The sequence below is a fragment of the Aquila chrysaetos genome, chromosome 8, assembly GCF_900496995.4.
Source record: "Aquila chrysaetos chrysaetos chromosome 8, bAquChr1.4, whole genome shotgun sequence".
Classification (NCBI taxonomy): Eukaryota; Metazoa; Chordata; class Aves; order Accipitriformes; family Accipitridae; genus Aquila; species Aquila chrysaetos.
The window spans coordinates 36,790,220-36,796,219 of NC_044011.1; the positions used below are offsets into that span (position 1 = coordinate 36,790,220).

The window sequence follows — 6,000 nt, forward strand, 5'->3', positions numbered from 1 at the left end:
CATCTGTTGGCACAAGATTTTCACACTGAGTGACTCTTTTGTTCAGTTCTTGCTGCTCTCTTGATGTGAGGGGTTGCTGAATAAATCTAACCACCATACCATTTCTTTTTAAAGTTCTAACGCCTAGCACATTTGAAAGATTGTAAAATAAAAATGACTGCACAACAGCATAGTATGTTTCTCTGGTGGTAGTGGTGACACACCAAAGGCATTGCTGGTGTGCTAAAAAACATGCAGCTTGAAAAAAATGTAAGTTTGTACAATATATAAAGAGAAGAGCAGGAAGAAAGTGAAAAGACATGAAAAAGTAAGAACATCCTGAAATTTTCACCATTCGACAACAAAACAAACCTTACAGGGAAGAAGCTGAGAAAAATGTTAACGGTGCTGAAAAACAATAGCTCAAGATATTCCTCAACCTTAATCTGTCCTTGGCCATAGGAAGATGTATACAATCCCTGAGCACAAAGATTATAGATTGGCGTATATCTTTTCCTAATCGCATACATTGTACTGCAAGTAGAAATAACACTTTCAGACGCAACCCCACCCACCCTAGCCATCTTTCTCAAACAACTATAAAATGTATTATGAAGTCAAGCATAAACAAAAAGCATACAAAAGTTTTTTCCATGCAAAACTGGGCTTTTTAATGAGGAATGGTCAGTAAAAGATGTGTCTGGGATTAACAGTACATGAAAAAGAAATGAAGCAGGACAAAGTAGAAAAAAAGCTGCCTGCTTTAATGTATAGAATTGATCTATATCACTCTGTTAAAGCTGTTAAATAAGTTGAGATCTACTAGGCATAAGAAAAATTCCTTACATGTAATGTCTCTGTAACCCTTTTTTCATTAAAGGAAAGCAAAGCCTGGAAAAGTCCAGCTGTAACTGCTGCAACATTGTACTCATGTTCATTAGAAAAACAAATTCACAACAGATCATTTTAAGAGTAATAATAAAAATCTGACAAACGAAAACCATATGTAGGGGGAAAAAAAAAAAACCCCAAAAAAACCCAAAAACCAGTGGCGAAAGCAGTCTTCAACGCAGCCTCTTTGCAGAACACTGCTTATACCTCAGTGCCATTTGATGGTACAGACACGCATTTCAGCTCCAACACTTGCTTCACCAGGTGAGCGTTATTTGGTGATAACAACCAAACACAAGATGACTTCTAAGGTGTAAATACACTAGAAGCAAGAGAAGACAACTAGATTTTCACATTTAATACCTCTAGGCCAGATTCCTGCTGGTTTAACGTGGGAAAGTTGCCATGAGCTTAGATGGAGGTAAGCATTCAATGTACTGGCAAACTCCCCAGCTCCATCAGTTGGGGACAGGAGCAAGCCCACAGCACGAGCTCGTGTGTCAGAAAAGCCCTATACGGCTCTACACAGTTTATATCATGGAGCACTGGCCTGGTCTCATCAGAAGTTTCCACTGCGTGGCATGTATCATGCACCACAGAAAATAGCCTGCACTGCTCTGCTTCGCAATCCCCTCATTCAACCGAGTCTCGAAAAGATCCAAGGGGTTGCTGGTGGCTCCTTGCTCCGACATAAGGCCATCCAGTTCCCATAGCACAAGCACCGCAGTTTGCAAAGGCTTTCCTAGAACCATGAAATGGCAAGCAGGAGGCCTGTGCTCAGAGATACCAGCCTGGACTAGAGTTAGGAGCTGACTCATGGGTAATGAGCAATGATAAACTATTGTACTGGTTTTTAACTTGTGCCCAGATCAGATGACTAAGGAATTTAGGTGTCTATAGAGATTAACTGTCTAAATAACTTTTGCAGTCCAAGCCTTAAACATCTGCACAAACAGACCTTCTCATCTGTATTCCACAAAATATGTCCATATACTCCTCGCTAATGAAATACAATGCTTATTTTACAAGTAACCCAAGTACAAATATTAAATCCTGTAACTGACCCACATAAAAAAATAAATCCTTAGTCAGGTGACATAATATAAATGAGCATCACAGGCCCACCCAATAAAGGGGTTTTAACTGATTAAATTTTATGTACGTTAAAGGAAAAACATCTTTCATAAAATGGTTTGGTACGCCTACTTAAAAGGAGCTGTCTCAGAGACATGCGGCAGTGTTCTGGTCTCCATACATGTAGCGTAAGCATTTTGCCCCCTTCTCTGTTCCACTTCTGTGTGCAGGCAGAGTTCAGTAACACACAGTAATTCCAAAAGCTGCAGGATTCATGCCACCATAGAGGTGAAACAGCATCTGTAACGCTTTTTTTGCCACATAACTGCTGCAAGCTCGTATTTCATCCAAAAATGCTGCATCCTGCTTCATGGAATATCATCTACTGCACTTAACCTGCATTACAGAAAAACACAAAACGGGCTACCGTTCCATAACCTGACCTCTTTTTTAACACTGTGTTTATGCTGTTGTATGAAGTAACAAAATATTCCCTACCTATTTTATTTATCACCTATCTAGCGCTGGTTGTGACACATTAGCGAGCCCACTAGTCCACCCCCATAGCCCTACAACCACTGCTAAGTCATGTAGGCATCACAACAGCCATTGCTGTTTTACCAAGAAACAGTGAGAAAAAAGAATGCCATTGGATAACAACACTTCTTTAGAAATCACATCTAGCTACCATTACCCACCCTTCCTGGCTCTTTATCCCATTCTGTTTTCATCTCCTACCTCTCCCTCCAGAGGCTTCTGAGCATATGCAAGTCCTTCTTCCAGCAGAGATTTCCTGCAATGGCCTGAGGAGTCCCTTGACATTTTCACATGGCTGATATCTCTTTGAATAAATTACTCTACATGACCTGCCTCTATAATCCTTAGACTGGGGAGCATTGTTCCCCAAGATGTCTTTCAGCACAATAAATTCAGGGGACTGAGTGAATAACAGCATTTTTTCTGAACTGGCTAGACAGTTCAATAAGCAGGTTTCATAATATTTCTATCCTGCCAGTAAAGGTCGAAGGCTGTACTGAATGCTCCAGATCTTGACAGTTTATGTTTATTCCCTCTTACAGCAATCCTGCTTCTGATTTTGAACGTTTAGCATTTACACCTATGGACAACGTTGAATAAGTACAGTTTAGAAATACAGACCGCTACTCACCTTCTTTAAACAAGAATGTGATTGTACTCACAACTAAAGATACCAAAATTACAAATTCAATTACTCACTCTAGTCCTGTTTTATAACTCCAAGAGCAAAAGAATCAGCCTTAAGAGAGGGGTATCCAAATAAAACGCCAGACCCCAGTGCCACGAACAAGGATTTTTCAGAGCTGCTGCAGTCTTACAGTATCTAGCAGAAGTCTGCCATATTTTTTTTTGTTAAATCAGGCCTATGCCCATCTCACTGCAAGAGCTGCCTAAAAGAGATAATGAAATCAAGTCCGTGCATTGTGCCTTTTAACTGTGCCCTCGCTTCAAGTATACGAGAATATACAAAAGCAGCGAATGAAAGCAATCACAGCAACGCATTTAACGGCTGCGAAAGGCAAACGCCGCTCTGTATCGGCGTTATTCCGGAGCCCGGCGCTCCCACAGTACAAAGCACCGCAGCGGGTAACGACCTGACAGCCGCCCGCCCAGACCCCAGGCGCGAACCGGACGCCCCTCCGCGCCGCCTCCCCACCGGCGCCCGCCCGCCCGCCCGCCGCAGCCCGGCAGAGCCGCCCGCCCCGCCCGCGCTCCCCCGCACCCCGCGGAGCGGCCCCGCACCCCGCCCCACACACCGGCCGCGCCGCCGCCCGCTCCCGCAGCGGCCCCCGCCTCCGCGCCGCCGCCTGCGGCCAAAGGAAGAAGAATCAAAAAAATAATAATAATAGTAACGTTTAAATAAAATAAGAGTACTAGCGGTCCCGAGGCACAGCGCGCCCGCGGCTCTCCGCACCGCGGCGGGGCGTGCGGCTGCGCGGCAGAGGCGGCACCAGCGGGGAGGGCGGGCAGGGGCGGCGGCCGCGGCCCCCGGGGAGGGGAGAGGAGAGGCCGGGCCGGGCCGGGCCGGGGCCGCCGCAGGGTGGGGCGGCTCCGCGCCCTGACAGCCCGCCGCGGGGGAAGCGGCCCCACGCCGGGGCAGCGAGCGGGGGCGGAGGGGAGAAGGCCGCACCCGGCCCGCGCTGCTCCGGGGCCGCTACTCGCTCGCCCGCCCGCCCCAGCGCGGCGGAGCGAGGCTGCGGCGGGGCTGCGGGAGCCGCCCGCGGTCACCGCCTCGGCGGGCCCGCCGTACACACACACGCACGCACAAGCACGCAACCCCGGGAAGGGGGTGGGGAGGGCCGCCCCCGGCTCCCGGCCCGGCCGCCCCTACCTCTCTGCTGCCCGGGCGGCGGCTCTCCCTGCTCGGCGGCGGCTGCAGCGGCGCGGAGTGACCGGCGGCGCCCGCAGCCCCCGCGGCGCTGCGCTGCGCTGCGCTCCGCCCGCCCGGCCGCGGCGGCTGCGAGGGGCGAGGGGCGGGGACAGCGCGGCGGGGCGGGGGCGAAGCGCAGCCCCCCGCCCCCGCGCCCCTTCCCTGCGGAGGCGGTGAGCGGCCGCCGCCGCCCTGCGGCGCGGGGAGCCGGGCCGGGCGCCGGCAGGTGTTCCCCGGCGCCCCCGGAGCCGGGCCGCCCGCCCCGCCGGGGCGCCGGCGCCAAGCGGCCGGGCGGGGGCTGCTGCCCCGCTGTTCCCGGTAACGGCTGGCGGTGTCCTGGGGGAGCGCGGAGGGGCTGCCGCACCTGGTGCTGCTGGTGAGGCCTCGCCCCGCCGTCACCCCCCGCTCTCGCCCCTCCGCGCAGCAGCCTCCCCGCGGGCCCTCGCTCACAGCTTGCCTTGAATGTTATCCACCGCTGCCGGCTGCTCCCAGCTCTCCTTCCCTTTCCCTTCGTTTATCTGGTTATTGGATCTCTCTAGCCTTCATGCTCCTCCTTCTCTGACACCCTCTCCTATCGCAAAGACGATGTTGGCTCACCCCCAGCATCCATTTCCTCTAGTGCTACTTGCTTGCTGCTCGGTCATGCCTAGTGGAAATCCCATCCTGGGTTTGACTTCCTCCACTGCAGAGTCATCCTCTCCCGCTTCAGTCCTGCCACCTTCCCACGTAAACAGCTCCCTTTGCCAGTGTCACCCAGTGCCCCTGAAACTCAACCCCAGATGCCCTTCTGCCACATGTCCCCTCTTCCCTCCTCTGGGTAGGATTTTGCCTGTCTTCATAGAGAAAGCTGCTAACACACAGCCAGTGTGCCTTTCCTCCTTCCCCCATGCCCCTCTTCGCCATCCAGTCCACGGGCAGACATTCCTGCTTCGGGTTTCCTTTGCAAATCCTGGTTGCCCTGCTTTGCATCTGTGTCCTCACCCTCTTCGTGCCCATTCTCATTCCCTCCCATCTGCTATCCCAGATATCTCACTTGCGAAACGGCTATGGACTACTGTTATCCATCTTTACAAAAAAAAAAAAAAAAAAAAAAAAAAAAATCAAACACCACCATTGCTTTCATTTGCCTCATTAGCTATCATTGTCTTCTCTCCTGCTTTTAATCCCCACACTGACTCCTAAACACAGTATTTAACTGCTGTCTGGAGTTCCTCTCCTTTGCGCCTATCTTCAATTTCCTCTTATCTGGGTCCTGCCCCTTCATACTCAGCTGCTTTGCCAAAGTTTCTAATAGCTGCTTCCTGACATAATCTCTGGAATATTGCTTCATTTCCATCCTGTTAAAATTATCAGCCTGACTCCTTTTGATATTTTGTTCTCCTTTGGTTTCCAAGACTGCCCCCCTAGAGTCACCTCCTTACCGCTCCTTCAGTGCATCCTCCTCATACTCCCAACTTCAGTGGGAGTCTGAATGGGACACTTAATCTGTCATTCCCTCTGTACTTGTTGTTGGGTGAACACACCCCATAAAATATAAACATGTGACATAGACATTCAGTAAGAGTTTCTCTGTGATCTACCTCTTTCTTTCCAGGCTTCTTATCTTACCCAAATTAAAATCTCATTCCGCCCTTTTGGCACCCACAGGA

General features: G+C 50.5%; 1 protein-coding gene across 3 annotated transcripts in view; it reads right to left on the reverse strand.

The window, feature by feature from the left end:
• The window catches only part of SPTBN1 (spectrin beta, non-erythrocytic 1), a 136,357-nt gene extending 131,470 nt beyond the window's left edge, over window positions 1-4,887 (reverse strand). Inside the window, exon 1 of one of the 3 annotated variants that reach the window (XM_030023365.2) lies at window positions 4,716-4,887. The gene's annotated coding sequence lies outside the window, so the exon portion shown is untranslated. Of the gene's footprint in view, window positions 1-3,737; window positions 3,862-4,312; window positions 4,426-4,715 lie in introns of those variants that run through there. The other 2 variants (XM_030023367.1, XM_030023368.2) reach the window with 2 other exon arrangements.
• Between the last annotated feature and the right edge of the window lie 1,113 nt (window positions 4,888-6,000).